Below are 19,762 nucleotides of genomic sequence, written 5' to 3'. Positions count from 1 at the left end.
GGAGCCCCGCGCACACACATCGCTCACACTCACACACACACACGCACACGCTCACACACACAAATCCCCATAAGGTTACAGCGCTGCTCTCTAGCTCCACTTAACCTGCAATTTACGAAGCGGGGGGGGTCGCGTCCCCCTCCCTCCCCAATTTCCACAGGCACACACATAGCTGCCACCTACACGTATAAACACATGTGGGCTGCCCAAGCGGGGGCCGGCAGAGGGGGTATATGCCGGGGGTGGGGTGGGGGGGGGGGGGAAATAAATACATTATTCAAACTCCTGGAAAAAAAAATTCCAACCCCTTTCCCGGTCTTAGAGGCACCACCGGTACCCCCCACCCCACGACAACCACACACAGACACACACACACATGCTCCTAAAGAGGCACAAAGCATGGGGAGGGAAGGGGTCGGAGGGGATGGGGAGGAGGAGGATTCGCATGCAATGCACAGAGGAGAAATATTCCCCCCTCCCAAAAAAAAAAAAAAAAATTAAATAAAGCCCTTTTCCGCGCCATTGCAAAGTCACAACAGAGAGGAGGGAAAAAACCCCCAAACAAACAAACAAACAAACAAAAAAGGGACGACCTTAACTTTTGCATGCAGAAGGGGGAAAAAATTAAAAAAAAAAGAAAAAAGAAAAAAAAAGGGGGGTGAAGGAACAGGAGAGAAGCGTACGATCCTCCTGCGATTCCGATCATCAAGGCAGACCTTTCCTCGATGCCTCAGAATTTTCGTTCTTTTTTTTTTTTTTTTTTCCCCCCGCATTTACTAACCCATATCCCCAAAACGGCAGCGGGGGCTTCTTAGCAGCTTCCTCTTCTTCTTCTTCTTCTTCTTCTTCTTCTTCTTTCTTCCTCCTCCTCCTCCTCCTCCTCCTCCTCCTCCTCCTCGTCGGATTTCCCCCCTTCTTCTTGTCTCTTCTCTTTTAGATCCCGGTTTCAATCCCTCGCCACAGCCCCCAAAGGTGCTTTTGCTTGTGTTGCGGCAAACCCATGGCGGTGTTCATCTGTCAAATGGGGATGAGGGGAGCGCCCGGCCGCGCCGCGCACGCAGAGCGCAGAGGGAGGAGGGCGGGGGGAGGAGGAGGAAGGCACCGGGGAGAGAGAGAGGGAGATGGACGGACAGACAGACGGAGAGACAGCCCGGGAGATAAAAGATAGATAGAGAGGGGATAAATAGAGCGAGATAGAGCGAGAAAAAAGGGGGGAAAATGGCGTCTTGGAAAGCCGGAATCCCGGAGTAAATCAAATTAACACGCAACACCCAGAGCAGTCCCGGCTAATTTTAGCAGGATCCAAAATAAAATGAAAAGGAAAAAAAGGGGGGTGAGTAGGAGGAGAAGGGGGGGACAGGGGGGCGGGGGGTGAAAGAAAGGAGGAGGGGGTAAGAAGGAAAAAAAAAAAAAAAAAAGAGAGACCGAAAAAAAAAAAAGAAGCCCCTCAATGCACTGGATAAAATCCTGGATTTGAAATCGATGGAGCTGGTCTCCAGCTCTCTCGCTTTTTCTTTTCTTTTTCTTCTTTTAAAAATTTTTTTGGGAGGGGGGGGCTCTTTTTCTCTCTGCTTGTTGTTGTTGGTTGGTTGGGAGCCTTTTTGCAGGGGGGCGAGGTTGCGGGGAAGCGTTTTCGGTTTTGCTTTTCCCGGCGAGGAGTTTCAAAAATATTAAAAAAAAAAAAAAAAAAAAAAAAAAGAAGAAAAAGGAAAAAAAGAAAAAAAAAAAACTAAAAAAAACCGAAGAGAGAAGAAGAAGAAGAAAAAAAAAAGAATAAAAGAAAGAAAAAGAGCAAAGCCCCGCCAGGAGAAAAGGGCTGCTTGGCGACGGCGAGGAAGCTTCTTGCCTTTATCCCTGCTCTCGCTGGGCTCCGGAGCGGGTGCCGGAGCTCCGGCGGGGCTGCGGGGCTGCGCCGCCCGCCCCGCTCCGCTCCGCTCCCCCCGCGCCGCCCCGCGCCGGCCGGGGGAGGGCGAAGGGAAGGCGGAGGGAAAACACCCCCTGCTCCCGATGGGGCCGGAGCCGGTGCTCGCACACTCACACAGCGCGCACGCACACCCGCATCCCCTTCCCCGCTGAGAAAGGGTGCGCCTGGGGGCGGCTTTTTGCTCCCTCGCTGGATTTTTCCTTTCTCTGTCTTTTATTTTGTCTTTTTGGTCTGGTTCTCCCTCCCCCCCCCCCCCCACCCCCCCCGCTCCTGCCTCTCTCTCTCCCTCCCTGCAAGGGGCGGCGATTTGGTTAAGCAGATCTGGGGGGCTGATGTCTCTCTCTTTCCTCTGTTTCCATCGCTCGCTGCCGGAGTCCTGCAGCCCTGGGGGCGGGGGGAGAGGGCGAAGTGTGGGGAATAAATGGGAATGATCAGGGGCACACACACACACACACACACGCACGCACACACGCACACACACACACACACACACAGGCTCTCACACACGCTCACACGCAGACACGCTCTCGGTGTGGCTGCAATGCTCGGCTCCGGGTTAATGTACTCAACAGTGCCACTACCTGACACAACTGCAGCACTGATGGGGGCAGGGGAGCAAAGGCAGAGGAGGTGAGATTCAGGGCAGGGCTATTTATCCCATTTATCCCACTCCGGGCTCAGCCTCTCCCACGCCCTCCCGGCCGCCCCCCCGCCAGCCCCCCGTGTGCTTTTCGCGGCGGGTTCTTGACCCGTGCGAGACATTTTCGGGGTACAGCGCCTGCCGCTCGGGCCACACTGAGAATTCCCTCTCTGGGGCTGGGGGAGATAAGCAACGACTCTCGACCCCTGATTTAAGGAATAAATCCACCCCCCCAAATCCCAGCACCTTTCAGAATGGACCAGTAGCAGTGTACGAAACGCAGCACAAACCCAGCTGCAGGCCGGTGGAACGGTGCAAAATCCGAATTGTTGGGCTTTTCCTTTCCTACCCTTGCTCTGCCAGCAGTCTGGGTGATGCTGCCTTTTGGTCTGCCAGCTGGGCAAACCTTTACTCACGGGAGTAAATTGCTGGCTTGCCTGAGTAACCACAGAGACGATGAGGAGGAGCCCCCGGAGGAGGGAGGACCTGTGGGATGGAGCTGTGGAGTTGTACTTGCAGATGAAGATAACATGCCAGGGGCAGGAGGGGGAATGTAGGGAGTACCCCACTGTGCTCCTCTGCATCCTTGATCCTTTGCAAAGATGGTGCCACAGGGCTCCCTGTCCCAGAGTGCTGCAGGAGGCTCAAAGAACACCAAGTCTTCTCCTCTTTGCTCTGGGACAGAGGGTGGCTTCAGGCTGTCATCCTGAGTGATCTGAATTCAGTGTGCAGCTGATGCAAGGGTTGACCCTCATGGGCCATGAAAGCTTATTCATGTTGATATCCCCTTACATCATAGAATCATAGAATTATTTGGCTTGGAAGGGACTTAAAAGATCTTGTCCCACCCCCTGCCATTGTCAGGGACACCTTCCACTATCCCAGGCTTCTCCAAACTCCCATCCCACCTAGACTGGGGTACTTCCAGGGATAGGGCAGCCATAGCTTCTCTGGGCACCCTGTGCCAGGGCCTCACCCCCCTCACAGCCAAGAATTTCTTCCTAATATTCAATCTAAACCTGCCTTTTTTCAGTCTGAAGCCATTCCCTACTCCAGGCCCGTGTAAAAGTTCATCTCCATCTCTCTTGGAGCACCTTTAGGCTCTGGCAGGGGCTCCCTTAGAAAGCCCTTCTCTTCTCCAGACTGGAAAACTGCAGCTCTCTCACCCTGTCCCTTTAGGAGGAGCAGCAGCCCTACAACCCAGGTGTCAGTCTAACCCCAAATGGGTGGAAGAGATTTGAGGGCCCACGAGATGCCAGCAGCACAGTCCTCCCAAACCCTCAGCAGCCCGGGTGAGGATGTGCCCTCAGCCCCACTGTGCTCCTGGGAAAAAAATTCCTGGGTAAAAGCCAGCCCAAAGCATCGCTTCCCTTTGGATATCCCTGTGCGACTGACATCCACCGGACACCTGCAAATCCCAAACACCTGAGCTCAGGTGCAGCAGCCTGTCCTTCCCTGGTGGGCTTTTCCTCATGGTTCTCTCCAATAGGAGAAAACAAATAAATCAGGAAAATACACAAGAAGCCTCCCAAATGACAACCAGCAGATCAACCCCATCTCCATCCCAAACAAACACAGGACTCACAAACCCCGGGATCGGAAATGTCACTCTGAAAACTGACGTTTCTGATTGAAACCAAACAGGGATTGTCATTTCCAATCCGCTCTTTGACATGGAAGGGAGGCTTGTTTGTTTGAATTAAATCACCCAACTGGAGCTACATTTTGTCATCTTGTATCTAAACAAAAGGGAAAAAGAAACAGTTTCAACATTTCTTGGCAGAACTGGCGCTGACATTTTCCGTGAAGAATTCTGGTTTTGAAATGAAAACTTTTGGCAGGTGAACTCTGTATCAAAGAGCTCCGCTGACCACCATCTTCCTCCTTGGAATAAGCTCGCAAATGGCTATGAAATAATTGGCATGATTACATTGACACAGAGAACCAAATTATGGAATCAAATACCCCCCCCCCAAAAAGAGAAAAAGAAAAAGAAAAAAAAAATCACATTTGCTTCCCCTTTGCTAGAAAATAATATTTTGATTATATTCAGTAAATTTAAGATAAAAAGTGTTTTCTGAGCCTTTTCTCGTTTTATTTTGTATTTATTTACTTCTGGAGAGGACACAAATACATAAACAAATGTATTTAAGAAGCCCCACAAAAAATTATTTCAAAGTGAGTTCAATTTAGAAAGCAATAGAGATAATGGCTTATTTAATGCTCACTTTGAAAACATGGCAGAATTTAAAGAAAAAAAAATAAGAAAGATTCAGACCTAGCAAAGGAAGTTTGTGATTCACCCAAAGTTATTTTTAGGCCTGTCATATGTATAACTGAAAGAAAAAAAAAATCACACCTGGTTACTTTTACTTGTAGACATCAAACTCTGTCAGGATAAATTTCATAAACAGAAAAAGACCCATCCCTTTGAGTGGTCACCATGTAGGACACATGTGCATAAATCACCCTGGATCAGCGCTGACATCAAAGCTTCTCTGACCTGAGGTTTTGTCTTCTAGTTCTAGAAAATTTTCCCTCTTTTAAACAACCTCCTCCCCCTGTCTCTGCTGTGTGTCAAGGAGCTCAATCTAAGTGGATAATCTCAAAGAGGAAGTTCTCTCCTCTTTGTTCTTTTCACTTAAAAAAAAAAAAAAAGTATGATGGCATTCATAAAGTTGGTTTGGTTCTGCAGCAGATGAGATGAGTTTCCTATTTGTGCCTATCAGTCTACACATAACCTTGACTGCATGAGATAGATGTTTTGTAATGAAGGCCATGAGCTTGTTATTTTTATATAAATAGCATAATAAGTTAAATATCTATATAACTCTCCCAAAGTTCAAGGTATGAATTAAAATCATGCAGAATTATTGGGTGATTTGTAAGTGTGAAAGATACAAAAAAAAAAATAAATCTTGAGAAGCCTGCAGTAAAACAGTGGTAACTTTATAGGATACAAAAATACAATCAGATCATTAAAAGTATATATTTACTATTAAAATTGCTTAACAAAGATACTTTGTGTGATGTCTGGCTCATCAGATATCTAGTACATTTCTGAGATTTATGTAGAAGACTATCTGTCTATCTATCTATCTATCTATCTATCTATCATCTATCATCTTGTGATCATTAATTTATTTATATGTACATACACACAACCAAAATTTCAGATACCCAGTTTCCAACTCCTTTTATCCCACCACAATCAAATTTCAAGACAAGTGAAAATAGGGGGGAAATGTGAACATATTTCAATACTCTCTTTTTTTTAATCAAAAAAATGGTAATTCAATTGGTTGGACAAATTAGAAATAACAGTGATTTTAATGTTACTCTTTTATTTTATAAATCTTTCTGACATCTGGTATCGAGTTTCAACATTGTTGTGTGAACAATGACAGGCAAGAATCAAAATTCAGGGCCAAGGGGTTGGAAACCAAGTGCAAAACTAATTTTGGAAGACATAACTCCCCTGTTTTGGTTGATTCTCCGTGGTTTTAGGGCATTTATACCCACAGTATTCCCATCCCAAACCATTTCCCTTGCACATTATTTTGATAACTCAGAACTGACACCCTTGTCTCAGCATCTTCATAATGCTGACAAAGGCTGTGTCATGTTGGTTACTGTCCAAAAACAAGAGGATTTTGTCTCCAATTCCTCAACCAGGACAATTAGGAGAAAACTTTGATGGCTTAACAACCAGGGAGGTGACAACATGGGAGTCTCAGGCTCAAACCCAGGCTTTTCTTATCTATCCGATCTTTCCACATCCTTTTTACCCCTGTGGAGGTGGTGTCCAAACATTTCTCTGCACACAGAAGTTGTAATGCTCAGTGATGCAGCACTTGCTGGCACACCAGCAGAGCACCAGGCCCTGCCCTTTGCTCAGCCTGCTCAGACACTCCTGTCCTTTTGAAGCCCTCTGAATATTTGCTCTTTCGACATCCATCAGTTTGCCACTGCTTTTATTGTGTGTTGATGTTTCTCAGTCTTCCCTGAGCAAACGAGTGACTCTGATCTCGTAAGTGCATTAAATTCTTTCCCTCATTAAAAAAAAAAAAAAAAAAAAATCTTCAAAGAAACTAATTGCTAACGAGCATCAAAACCCATCCTGGATTCTCATGTGTCTCATGTGCACCATTTTCTTAGGATGGTGTGGGTTTCCATCACAGTTTTAATACAGATTACAATTTTGCATCTATATGTACATATAGCCTTCAATATGTGTACTTATGTATATCTAAGGTTTATAAACTACCATAGGAGCAGGAACATGAATAAGAAGCACAAAGCATCAGCAGAAATGTGACATCGGTCGATGAAGCACAAGACAGGCAGGAGGCAACTGAAAGCTGTATAATTTAGGATATGGAGTGAATGGAATTATTGCATCTGTTTGGGAATTTTGGCCATAAAGAATGGTTTAATCCAGTTGGGGAAGCCATAAAAGGAATTGATAACTAGAAGTTGAATTCAGAGAAAATATCACATTGAAATGAAGATGTACAAGGTTCATAGCAATTAATCACTTCAGAAGCTTAATAGGAGGGTGGGTAAAAATCACCATCTCATGACATTTTCAGCTTGGAAAGTGGATGGCTTCCGAGAAGATATGTTTTAGCCAAGCAAAAGTAATTGGGTTCAGGACAGGAGCAGACATGAAATGAGTTAAGGACTGCCTAACTGACAGATCTCTGAAAGCAATTGTCAATGCAGAATTATGGCCAAAGAAGAGTGTTACTGGGGTTTCCTCTTATGCTATTCATCAGTGATCTGGAAGTAAATATAAAACTGCTCTTGATGACATTTGTAGATGACATTATGGTCACTGAAATAGCAAAGAATGAGAGTCCATGGCCTGATGTAGCAAACACTGCCTGGCTTGGGCAAACAAATGTGTTTTATTGTACTAAGATGCATCTTACAAACCCAGAACAAAAACCTGGACAAGCCTGGCACTGCCAGCTTTGAATTGGAACCTCAGATCTGAAAATGCTGGTGCGAGTCCTGGGTTGAATTTTAGAGGCTGTCCAAGGGTCTCACAGCCACATTATTAGACATATGGTGACAAAACTGGAGAGGGTATAGAAGAGGGTAACAAAAACAAATACTTGGGGAAAATGGAAAAAAAAAAACAAACATGAGGGCAAGGGTTGAAGAATTGTGTTTAGCCATCAGAAATATATTTGATTGCAGATGGAAAGAGGTTTGTATGTGAGAAAATTAAATGATATCAAGGGACTGGACATAGGTTCCTAAACTCTCAAGGAAGAGGTCTGGGACCATTCTTCAACATTTCCCAAATAATGGTTTAATTGACTCTTATTCACTGTAAATTCAAATTTCTAACTCTCTCCACACACTGCAATTGCAAGACCTCACTCAAACATTTGGGGTCCACATTGGGGCTGAGGGTTACATCACCCAGGTGCAATTCTGGATTTGATCTGAGATTCCTTTCTGGAAATAAAGTTTAACTGAGTAAAACAGAACTATCCTTTGGCCTAAGCCAAGCTGAATCCCTGATCACAGCCTAGATGGCCTGCATGGTCCTTTCTGGCTTGGCAGCCTGGGAAATGAATTTGCAAAAGAATTGTGTAAATGTCCCTTGAACTTTGCTGACAGCAAGGTGCATACAGTGCATTTCTCATGGGAGCTGCCCTGTAGCAGCAAGCAAAATCTTTCCACTTCAAGGTGAAAGTAGCCACCCAGTGACTGAAGAAACACTGCCATAAGGTTAGGTCAAATCATGACTTTTCAAGAAATTGCTGAACCCCTAAAACTACAGGGTTTTGTTTTGGTTCTGAAAATTGGCTCAGAAAATTTGGCTCAGAAAATTTCTCCAACCCAAGGTGGGTTTCTTGGTATAGAAAGGGACACAGCTTTACCTTCATGATTAGGTCTCAGTGGTGATGTGTGATTTCATTTACAACCTGTTAAATCAGAGCAGATACTCAAACCTTGTCTTCCAGCCCACTGCTCCAAGAATGACACAGCTGGCTATTCTTGGGTGGGTCTGCCACTTTATTTTATTAGGCTGTTCTTTTAGGCATAGATAACGTTATTTGAATCAGAAATTATTGATTTATCTTGTCCAAGTATGTTCTCAGTCCCACGGAGAGGCCAACAATCTTTGTTTCTCATGAAATAATGCAGAATGGCCTTGGTTTTATTAAAAGATATGTACCTCATCCTCCCTGAAAACAACCTCCAACAATGCCCACACCAACAATATTAAAAGAATAAGAAAATCTCTGCTATCTTTGTCTGTATAACTTTCTTGGGCCAGTCACAGGGCAGGAGACACAGACCACAAGATAAAATCAGCAGCAAGAGGGTGAGCTGATGTTGGCCCCAATGATTACTTGGAGGAAATAAAGAAAGAGCATGTTCACATGCTATTGGTAACGTGTAAAATCCTTCAGATGGCAGTGGATAATATCCATATGGATATCCACCCATAGATAATATACATATGGAGAGTAACCTGTTCTCAATACCTCTGCACCTTCTTTATCTAAAATTTAAATCGCCTTTCCTTCCCTCCCAGGGCTTCGCAAAACTTGACACATGGATGCTTTTTATGCTTAAATTATTTATCATTGTTGTGGGACATCTGAAACTTTTGAAGATGGAAACATGAGGAACAAGGCGGATCTCGTTTCAGAGTGGAGCTCCATCCGAACAGCAGTTTGCAAACATCCTCCGGGCTGTTTGGCACCAAGCGCTGCACCGGCCCCTGCCCGCCCGTGCGCGGGGGGAACAAGATCCCGCAGGGCCGGAGCGCAACATCTGGCAGGGATAACTGCGGGTACTGAGCCTCTGTCATCGGTGCTGCACCTCACCTCAGCGACAGCCCTGTTCCCAGCCGGGCAGGACAGGCATCAGGCTGGTCACAGCACGGGGGGAGGCTTGAGCCCTTTGCCATGGTGGGCTGTAGCACCTTGTGCAGGAGGCAGACTGTGTTTGTGAGCTCCAGGGCTACAGCAGAGCCTCGGGATACCCAATTTCGCCTTTCCTCCCTTTTCCTTGTGCATTAGCATTTCCTGACCCACTCCCAGGGTGGCATCCAGCCTCGGCATCGGGTGGCACAGAGATGCCCTGATTCAGAGGGAGCGTCCCGAGTTACCTCGGCCCTCTGTCCCAAGGGAAAACTGGGCTTGGAATTCCAGGTCTGCAAAACCAGAAAATCTGATTGATTCCCTGTGTTCCAGGGAAAGTGCAGCACAACTTTTTAGCTCACACCTCAGTCATTTATCAATGTTTTCTTATCTCACTTTCTTTACCGCCGAGATGAATTTTGAAAAAAAAAAAAAAAAGAAAAAAAAAAACCCTAAAAAACCAAAAACCCAAAAAACAAAACAAAACAAACAAACAAAAAAAAAAAACGAAAGAAACAACAACAAACAACAAAAATCTACACTTGTGCGTGGGGCTGAGGCGGGTGGGATCTGCCTGAGGGCTGCAGTACTGCCTTGCCTGCTTTTCTTGCCCTTTTCCGCGCCAGGCTGTGTAATTTGCGAAGTTTTGGGCGGTTTTGGTTGAATAGCCATGAAGCATTGCCCTCTGCCGGCAGGTCGCACACCTGGCTGCGAGCGGCTCCGGCAGCAGCGCCCGGGCTTGTGGGGGGAATAAAATCTCAAGCAATTTATATAAGGTTATTTAAATTTTGGAAAAGAAAGGAGAGCGAAGCCAGGGAAAAAAAAAAAAAGAAAAAGAAAAAAAATAAAAAAAAAAAAGAAAAGAAGAGCATCAGCACCAAAAGGATCACTTCTGTCCTTAGAATTTAAAAGACAAATACATTTTCATGTTTTGGGGTTTTTTGGTTGGTTTTTTTTTTTTTTAAATTTTATTTTGCACATGCTTTAAAATACCAACTGACGAAGCATTTCTTGCTACAGCTGCACAACATTGTGCTCATGCAGCAGCATGTGCCTTTGAGAGAAGCTCGTGGTGCAGCCCACTGTTCATTAGAAGTGAAATGCAGACTAAAAACACGGATGTCAAAAAAGTCACTGCCAATAAAAAAATTGTCAGAGGATGCAGACACCTTTGGTGCTAATTTGGCCCTTTCTTACAGCAGGGCCTGAGCAATTCACAGTCTCCTAAAGAAACATTTATCCTCACAATCTGCAAGACTCGAGGGGGACTCCAGTGCTCCTATTTTACCAACAAGGAGGCAAGGCATAAAACAAAAAAGAAAATTATTTACCTTGGGTTGCAATGGGAGCCTTGGACAGGAGGGCTTGAATTCATATTTCTCACACCTTTCTAGTTCATACATGAGCTTTCCAAGCTCTGAAGTTTACACCAACTCCGTCCAGCTTAACCTGTGAAGAGTTTAGGAATCAGGATATATTTTTAACTTTTTTCACTTTGATGAAACTCTGCATCTTAAATAAATTATATAATATAGAGCAGGAAACTTCTTCCGAGAGCAAGCTAAAAATATAAGATTTTTTTTTCTTTTTTTTTTCTCTCCATCACAGCTCCTGTTCCCAAATTACACTTGCCTTGCTCAGTCTTAGAAAGTTGACACAGAACAAATTGTCCTATGTAAATTGCAAGTTTCCCTTCTGATTGACAGCAATCCACAAAGATGGATTAATTCCAGAGCAAGTCAAGCGAAGACTGTGCCACAACTATTAACCCAATTATAAAGATGCTCCAAATTGCTGTGGAGTTGCCAGCACGTCCTCCATGCGATGCCTCACGTAAATTTGAAGTACAGGAGCCAGACAAAACACAGGTGAGGGGGGTGCAATAACAAACACAGGTCATGTGTGCGCAGTTTTGCTCCCTTGGCTGCCCCAGCCTTGCTGGGGAGGGACAATCCCTCACTCCCTCCTGGAGACTTTGATCCTGAAGACACGCAGTGGGCAGCCAGGCATACGACCTGCTGCATTCTTTCTGCTTGTTTTGGCTGCTCCTGTCCTCAAACCAAAACAAGTCATTAAGGGAGCAAAGACAATTATTCTTTGAAATTTGTGTAAGGGGAAGGGAGTGAGAGCAGGGGCTGCTGTGAGATTGGTATTGTCACACAACTGATGTGATTGTGCCACTCCTAACTGCAGAGCCGTGACTGAGTTTATCAAGGTCTACTTTTGCAAGTGATAATAAACCTAATAGCTGCCCACAACTTAATATTTTTTCTTGCACCACATATGTTCACTTTTGGTCCTTGGATTATTTTTTTTTTTTCCTCCAGTCTCCATCTGTTCTTTTGCCTTTGAGGTACTTTAGTTACCATGGAAATGACAACATCATCTGGATGGGTGGAGCTTTGTGCAGTGTAAAGTTGGTTTCCTACATGAAGTGTTTAGCAAGGTATGGGGGTGGCTGACAAAATTACAGCATCTCATGTGATAGCTTTTCATGCCTTTGGTGTGCAGCAGAGAGATACCTGTGTGTGCTCATGAATGCACGAGGTCTGTTCCAGCAGGGGGGATGTTGCTCGTTTTTGATCTGCCAGAAGAAATCTTTCACTTGAGCCCTTCATGACTGATTCCTTCCAACCTTTAGCTGCAAGCTGGATTTAACTTGTCAGGCTCCAGCTGTAAGACAGTTTCTGAGTCCTGTGATTGTCAGATGGGTCAGGCAAGGAGGAGAGCTCATTCCCTGGAGATGTGTGTCTTTCGTCAGCGTTGCCACAGAGGAGAATAAGAAGAGTTAATTCAGTGGGTGGTTGTTACACAGGTTTTGTTGTTTGGTGATGTGTGTGGCATTGACTCCTTGGCCTCTGTGAGGTGTCTCGTGCCTTCAGCAAGTTCACATGAAAAATGATCTGTGCTTAATATGATCCAGAGATCACATAAAGCAACTGTACATGGACATCACAAGTTTAATCCCAGCAAATCTGGTGAATCCAAGGCAGAGACCTTGTTTGTACCAAATCAGACCTTATTTCACTAGTGACTCTTTGGACTTTAATACAGAGCCAGAAGCTATTATCCACTATTAGCCCTTACAGCACCTGGCAATATTGATTATACAGCCTTGTGGAGATGAAGGTATTTTAGATGAAGAACGATTTTTGGCAAAGGGTACTAAAAAAAGGGCCAGATATGTCAGAAAGATGAGAACTTGGCCCATGATACTCAATATTAAGGTCTGTACAGTCTCCAAAATGCTTTTAGGCTAGTTCATATATTCTGTGGATGTCTCTTAAAGAATCTGAAGTGCTCTCTGCTTGTCTCATCAGGAATGTGGATGGGGCCAGGGGATGCGTCACAGAAAAGATTTTAACAAAATTCCCACTGAGACCAAAGGAGCAGTAAAGTGCTAATTCATCAGAACCTGTGCAAACAAGGGGTTCTGGTGGAGTGTCTCAAATGCAGACAGTTCTGGATGGCTCAGCATTCAGTTCTTAGGACTTTTGGTGGGGAGAGGTTGAGGAACTCAAAAGAGAATCATGGTGTCCCATGCAAAGTCCATGACTTTGGTCAGTGCTCTGTGTCTGCTCAGGAAGGGAGCTGAAGGTTAAATCCTTGGATCTTTTATCCCTAATGTACTTTGTCATGTGGCTAGAGTGATAGTATTTGTTTATTTTGATTATAGTTATTTTTAGGTGCTCTAACTCCAGCTGCAGCCATTTCTTGCTGCAACAATCCTTTCAAGAAACATCCTCCCCAGCAACACTGAAAATCTTTTCTGTGGAAAAAAAAGCAAAACCAGGAACTAAAATAATCGAACCAACTCAGCAGTCAGCATTAGAAATAATTTTTAGGGGCACATCCCAGCAACAAATAAACTCATGATTCTCAGAAAGCTCAGAAATTGCTGGTGATGCTGGGAGTTTTTGCAGATTATGAAAATCGATCATTTGGTCAATCGTAGGCACCAAACTTGAGGGCTGAGAAGCCTTCAGCTGTCTCCTTTGAATTTTATTTTTTGTTCCTTGGCTGTGGAGAGCCAGGGCATTCTCGTGTCAGGCACCATCCTGGCTAAAGCATGAGCAATTTCACCAGCAAGCTCTGGAGTGAAGAGCGTGTCCGTATAATCGGTGCCAAGAGATTTTGGCTGGGCATGGCAGACCTGCCCGTGGTGTGAAGGGAGCACAGGAGAGTGCTCATCAGACAGATGCATCAGGAGAAAATGAGGGCCCAGGGGGGAACAAAAGGCTGGTCTCAGCTTTCCTAGGGGATGGGAATGTCTGGAGCTACACCTCTGCAAAGGCTGCTGGAGGCCAGGGGCGCTTCCAGCGCTGCGGTGTCGCGCTCCCAACACGACAAACTGCTCAAATAAGGAAACAGAAGCACCCAGCATTGGTTTGTCTCTGGAGCAGTTTCCATCTGAGGCCAGTGTGAAGCATGTTGGAGTTACAGGGAAACAGAGGGAGAGAGGCTCAGAGGGAGGATAAGTGGTCACCAGCGCAGCCCCCAGTGCTCTCTGACATGGACTGTGGGGAAAACACCGGAGTCAATGAGACAGACTGGAAACCTCTTGGACAGACACAAGCCGGACCAGCTTGTGAAACAAAAAACAAACAAAAAGTCCTCTCTTGCTATAATGTGGCAAGCAAAGAACATGTGGGCATTCAGCAGCAGATGGCCTCCAGGCACCTCGATGGTGAAATTAAATCATTTTTGCTGCTCGATGCTCAGCTTTCTTTCAACTCAGACATAAAGCTGATTTTTCTGGGGTTGCTTCAGCAGTCCTCAATCACTTTTTTTCCCCCTAAGCATCGGCTCTCCCAAAGTCTCCCTAGCAAGTTACAAAAGGAACTGCTGTCAGTTCCTTTGTCAGGACCCTTGGCCACCACGCACGGCCTTCACCTGTGGCAATGATCCTTACAAGAATATGGGGTGTTACAAGGAGGGGGAGGAGGTATTTATCACCCAGGAACTCACTAATCTCCAGGGCAATGTGCACAAGAGACAGATCCAAAGGCAGATTGGGTATGAGGAGACGTGAACTCATCCTAGATATGCAAATATGTCTTAGATTAAAGGTAGGATTGCAACAACCTGAATTCTAGTTGTCTCCTTCCCTTGACTTGGTTGGCAGTGGGAATTCAGCAGCTAAAGGGGAGGAAATCCAAGTGCAGAACCCAAGACTGAGGGTTTTTTGTCATCTGCTGAGCATTTGAAGCCACAGGGAGGTAAGCAGGTCTGTCATTTCATAACAGGTTTTTCCTTCACACTCTGTAAGAGGCGTTTTACAGTTCAGAGGTAGCAAGAAGAAAAGTATGACCTATTTTCTTCTGATATAGAACTTTATAAGGAAATAAATTGCAAAAAGTTAAAATCTTGTGAATTTGTCTTTGAGGTATCTGTTTTTTATGAGCTGTTTGTGTTCTGCATTTGGATTACAGCTTGGTGAGCAATCAACTTCTTGAGTTAAAGCTCTCAAAATAACATGAATGTTTTTTTGAGGTTATTCCAGTTGGGGTTTTTTTCTTGCTCTTTTTCCTACCAAAATGGTGGATTGGGCAGGGTGGGGAGGGAGAATATGTTGAATTCAATGTGTTCCTTTTGTTGTAATTTCCTAATTTTTAATAATTACAGGAACTAGAGAACATGAAAATAAGGTATTCTGACTTGAAGAGATAAACCTTTTCTGACCAAATTAAAGAATGAAATTAAATGTGTATTCACACATAATTTTCATAGATCTTAATCGGGGGGCTTGGGGGGGCTTTAGGGGTTTATGAGGAGGAAGCACACACCTCTTTGCAAAGTGTCACCACGACCTTATAAGGATGAAGATATTAAACTGGTGTTGAAAAGTAGGGTGGAAGGTCTGGTACGTGGGTTTTATATGTTCAGGGTTTCTTCACCCCAGCAGGAAGTGGGGAGAAGTGGTTTGCATCAGCTGCACTCTCTACATTGTTTTCTCATTTGTCACCAAATGCCAGGAGCTGCAGTAATCCATCCTGGAAGTGACAAACATATGATACCGTGTGGCCTGATCCTGTGGGAGGAAGGGTGGAATTTCCTATGGGTTCAGATGCCTCAAGAAAAAGTACTTTTTTTAAGCCTGCAGTCTTTTCCTGGCTGTCCTGTGCTGGTGACAAATGGATCACAAAATTTCAGGACTTTACGCTATTTCATCAGGCTCCTCTAGTAATTTCTATTGTTTTTATTGTGAGTTTTTCTCTTTTGATTCCATAGGGACCATGGTGGATTTGGACTGTGGAAGGAACCATTCCCACATAAACAAAGAATAAAGGTTGGGTTTTGGTTTTTTTCTTCCTTAATTTACTGATTAGGTATTAGGTGCATCTGTTATTTGTACCCTTGTTTCTCACAATCCTGGATCTGCCAGAACAAACTCTGACCTTTAGCCATGGGAAAAAATAATCTTATAAAAGGATTTACAATGAAAATGTGTACTTGTTTGATGAAAGCTGCTGGAATGGCAGCTATCCTCTTAAGGGCAGGATTAAGGTTACAAAGGCAGATGGAACATTATTATTCCCTGATCTGGTGAGTATTGAACAGTCCAGCCAGAAGGTTATTTCACATCCTATATGATTTATCCATAACTGTGAATGGAAGTGTTCAGAGCCAGGTTGGACAGAGCTTGGAGCAAACTGGTCTGGTGGAAGGTGTCCCAGGCCATGCAGGTGGAATTGGACTGAATGAGCTTTGAGGTCCCTTCCAACATAAATCATTCTGAGATTTTATAGTGAAAAAGGAAAAAAAAACCCAAAAAAACCAACCAAAAAACAAACCCATTTTATGGGATTCTTTAACAGATGTTAATTGCCCAGATAAGCTGTGTGGTTTCCACGTGCCAATCTTTCCTCTCCTCCCTCACACCCCTTTACAACGTGGAAGGCTGAGCCATTTGGAGCACAAAGATGTGTCCATCAGCTCTGGGACCTGCTTGTGAGCACAGCTGGGGGAACTGAAGTGGCTGCAGGTTTGTGGCTGCACATGGACGGGCAGAGACGTGCAGTTACCCCAGTCCATGGGTGTTCAGTGAAGTGCTGGTGCAAAACTCAGACCTGGGGAAAGCCCTGCTGAAATGGGCTTTGCCCCCGCTGCCTTGGCTGTGAGATCGGAAGATTGCCACACTTTGTGAATTCTGTGATGCTGCTAAGCCTGTATCTTCTCCTGGGGTTTGGCTGATCTGCTTTGGGCATTATCTTTCAACACATGGACAATGCCAAAGCTCTTTTGGTGGGGATGGAAAGTGTCAGCTGCATCAAACACAAACGTTTTGCCCAGGCAAACCATTGTGTCTCTGCACCACCAGCTCTCCTCTTTCAGGAGTGACACTGTGCTGGTCACAGCAACACATACCCAGGCTGAAGAAGGGATGCTGCTTCTTGAGAAGCAGAAAAGAACAGTGCCAGAGCCAAAAATTTGCCATTTCCATCACCCTGAGGACTGCTTGCCCATGAGCCCTGCATCCTCTGACTGGAATTCTGGATACTGTCTCTGGCTCATCCTTCTCCTTTCATCACAGGAGCACCTGTGGTATATAAACCCACAACAAAATCCCTTGATCCAGTCCAACATTTTCACTCTGGAATTTTGGTTGTTTTTCTTGAGCAAAGTACATTGTTTTCTACACCCAGCTTCATACTCAATAGAGCTGATAAAAGGATTTTACAAATGTATTCCATCCAGAAAGAAATTAATCAAGTTTTTAGTTTTTTTTTTCAAATTTGTTCTGATTCAAAATTGACCTTATAGAAAAATTCTTTTCAGGATTCTTTTCAGAAAAGTGTGGTTAATACAGTCCCACCCACACACATTAAAAAGTCCCAAATAAAAGGATTTGCACAAAGTTCGCTCTGTACTCTCACTATTGTAAAAATAATCCAGCAGAGATCCCAATTCAGTTACCCACCTGTATGGATTTCTAATATTCTTGATAAGCCAAGGAGTGTGTGGTGTACATCCAAGGGCCTGAAGGAGCCTTCTGCCTTTCTGGAACAGCCCACAAAAATTTTGTGGAATACTCCAAGACATCTCAGATGCCAACAAACACCTGTGTGTGAGCAACAGAGCTGAGCTCTGAAGTTGTGCAGATTTTAATCTGGGGCTCTGTGAGCTCAGTCCTGCCCCTCTCTGCCTTTTTGCTGAAGTTTGATCCAATGAACCTTACTTGGTGCTGGCATTGTGGTGATTTCAGTACAGGTCTAAGAGACTGCTCACTAAACTTCCTGCATGCCTGTGTTTGCTAACCTGGGTGGAAACCTAGGAAGGCCACCTGAGTGCTCAGTGTGAATCTCAGAGAGTATGTCTGAGTGAAACTTGGCTTAAACTTGACAAGTTTATCCCTGTAACAACACTGTAGCACTGACAGCTCTCATGTCACATCAGAAAATTTCAATTTGTACCATGTTTCCAAATCTTTGCAAAGCCTGGGCCAGACAGATATCTCCACTGTTGAACGTAGGCACCCTAGTATCAGTTCCTGCAAGCAGGGAAAAAAAGACGACATTAACAAAGAACACAGAGCAAACTAAAATAAACTGGGCTCACTTTTTTCAGTCGAGCTCCTCAACAGCACTGCCTTGATAGAGCTCCCCTTCCCCCATTTGACCTCCTCTTTTGGGCCAAGCTGTGACCTTGGGTGACCCAGCTCACTTTACACCTTGGTCTAATTACATCCAGAGGAGCAGGGGCTGGAATATGATAACTGTCCACATCTTTATCATTGGTGGAAACAGGCAGAGTGATCATTTAGGGTGGCTGGAGTGGGTAAGGCTGGGAGTAATGAGATGGAAAGTTTAGATTGAATATCGAGATAAAATTACCCACAATACATTCTTTTATGCAAGAGGGTGTATTAAGTCTCAATTAGCGTCAGTATGATCTAATAGCACCACATCTCCTGACAGCATTATGGCCCCATGGCCTATTAAATCATCTTTCAAAGAAACCCATGGAAAGCTGAACTGGGAAAACCACCAGTAACTGTAATATAGAGACTAATCCCATGATGGAGCCAGAGTGGAATAAATAGGCAATTTCCACGTCACTCATGAGAAGGTATTACACCAGGTCATGATATCCACCAAGACCTGCTTCTGTGCAGAGATACTTGGTAGCACTTTAAAAACTCTCTGAGTGACTTAGGAGTCATCATTTTATTTTGCAAACCAGGATGGTAATTTAGGCATACAAAGCCTATTGTATCACCTAGCAAGAATGAGTTTTATTAGGCCACCTCTTTAAAAAGTGCTTGGGTTTGAAATGTCCAACTAGTTCATATGTAGGCAGAGTATTTCAGATTTCAGTCTCTCTCTGTCCTGTAGAATGAAGGACTAGGAGAAAGCTTGGTACAAGACAAATTAGGCTCCTATGTATTTTATTTTTTTTCTTCTTGTTTTTGGTACACAAAAGCAGCTTGCTTGCAATTAGCTGTGCGAGTAAACCCTAAACAATGACGAAACTGAGATGAAGTCTCCCAGAGTGGCATTTTGTGGGATGTTTCTTTCTGAACGCATGTTCTGGTGACACACGTACTACATGAATCAGTGTATGTCACCACCAAATGTCATACACCTTTGAAGCAGACATAAGCTAGAGCAGGATGAACATCCAACTCTGAATTGTCATGTCATTGCCACAAGCCTGAACGCTACAGAAATCCAGAGCATCAAGGGTATTATTGCAATTTGCATAAGTAGAAAACACAGTGATTAAAAGTTATCAAAGAAAGCTATCTCTCAGTTGTCAGCTCCACAAGCAGATTCCAGTGATGACTTTCCAGCTCCTTCATAATAATCTCCATAACTTCTTGCTAAGAGCTGCATTGAAGTAACCTGTCATTTACCCTGTCTTTCACCAATTTAGCTCAAAGAGATGCGCCAACTGTGATCACTTGGAGTCAGAGCTGCTGTGTTGCAAAGCATTGCTACAGCTGCAGGCAAAACATACAATTTGGAGATCTGCTGAACCCAAAAGTCATGGAAAAAGCAGAGCTGTAGCACCATGGTGGCAGGCAAAGAACCCCCCTGGGAGAGGAGAGCTCAGCCCCAAGTGTGTTTTTGCATGTGATGAACCAGGGCACTGTGTAGGAAGGCATTCCTTGGTCTGAGTGGCATCTTGTCTTCTTTTCCCGTGGTTTCTGCTGGCCTCTGCTGTGGAAGCAGGGCGAGAAAAATGTGGAAAACACAGGTCACACCTTGTGGGTCTGGAAGATCTGCTGTTTTGTTGATGATGGGTAAGTGCTCATCTGATTCTGTTTCCACAATATGCACTGCTGAGTGCCACAAAACCAAGGAG

The 19,762-nt window shown here is 44.5% G+C and overlaps 1 protein-coding gene across 3 annotated transcripts in view; it reads right to left on the bottom strand.

Annotated features, from left to right (window-relative positions):
• SETBP1 (SET binding protein 1) overlaps positions 1-2,137 on the bottom strand; it is a 270,277-nt gene extending 268,140 nt beyond the window's left edge. The window contains exon 1 of one of the 3 annotated variants that reach the window (XM_071425795.1): positions 782-2,137. The gene's annotated coding sequence lies outside the window, so the exon portion shown is untranslated. The other 2 variants (XM_071425793.1, XM_071425794.1) reach the window with 2 other exon arrangements.
• Positions 2,138-19,762: the final 17,625 nt, after the last annotated feature.

Source organism: Agelaius tricolor, unplaced genomic scaffold, assembly GCF_023055355.1.
Source record: "Agelaius tricolor isolate 1412-34295 unplaced genomic scaffold, bAgeTri1.0.p SCAF_4, whole genome shotgun sequence".
In the NCBI taxonomy this organism is placed as follows: Eukaryota; Metazoa; Chordata; class Aves; order Passeriformes; family Icteridae; genus Agelaius; species Agelaius tricolor.
Note: the sequence above shows the minus strand (reverse complement) of the source record. Positions and strands in the feature narration are given on the sequence as shown.